The sequence below is a fragment of the Mastomys coucha genome, unplaced genomic scaffold, assembly GCF_008632895.1.
Source record: "Mastomys coucha isolate ucsf_1 unplaced genomic scaffold, UCSF_Mcou_1 pScaffold6, whole genome shotgun sequence".
In the NCBI taxonomy this organism is placed as follows: domain Eukaryota; kingdom Metazoa; phylum Chordata; class Mammalia; order Rodentia; family Muridae; genus Mastomys; species Mastomys coucha.
The window spans coordinates 117,331,737-117,332,624 of NW_022196912.1; positions in this window are offsets into that span (position 1 = coordinate 117,331,737).

The following is an 888-nucleotide window of genomic DNA, read 5'->3' on the forward strand; positions in this document are numbered from 1 at the left end:
ATGTGCTTTTATGGTCATTGTGAATGTGAGTTGCCCCGGGTATAGACCCCAACATAAAAGGAACATCTGCACCAATATAAGAAGCCATTTGAAAGAAGAATTCCACCTTGAGTCCAGGTTAAATAAAGATTTAAGTTCCCAAGACCTCCTTGAGAATTGACATCCTACTGGCAGAAAGAGTCATGAGCATGGGTAACTGGCATCCTGGTGGGCAGACTAAGACGTGAATGTTAGGCAAGGCAAGTCCCCTACCACACTTGACTACCCATACCCAATGGAAAGGGATCAATGTACAACAGAGACAAGTTCCTAGGGAAGTCTCCTAACCCTAAATCCTGATTGGTAAAATAACTTTGCACAGATATTTGTGGATTTTAGGCTTGATAGCTCTGTAGGATTATGGATCCAGGTAGCATTCAGCTCCTGAGTCTGGCCTGAGGCCATGATCAATCAGTCCTCAGGTGAATGCTCTACACACTAGCCTTCTCTAAGTGAGATCAGTGTTCATGTGGTATATGAGGCGAGTCTGAGACCCCAACACACAGGAAACTCTAGTACATTCCAAGTGCTTTTCTCCTTCCTTGGTAAATACTATATGGGATAAACAGTCCCAGTTTTTATTTCAAGATAATAATTAGGAGCTCAAAAGAATTCAAACCATGCACCAGGTCACAAGGTGACTGCTCTCACAGGAGGACATGAGCACTGAGAAATATGTGGTCTCTCCTGACTCTACACCACTACACTCCCTCCTTCTTCTAGTTCCTTCTTTCGACCAGTTTCCTCATTTCATCACCACCTTTGCCACACTACCTATGGGAAAGCCTACTGGGACAAGATGGGGCGTGTCCTGGCTCCATGCTTACAGGGGGAGGTAGGAGGGGACCT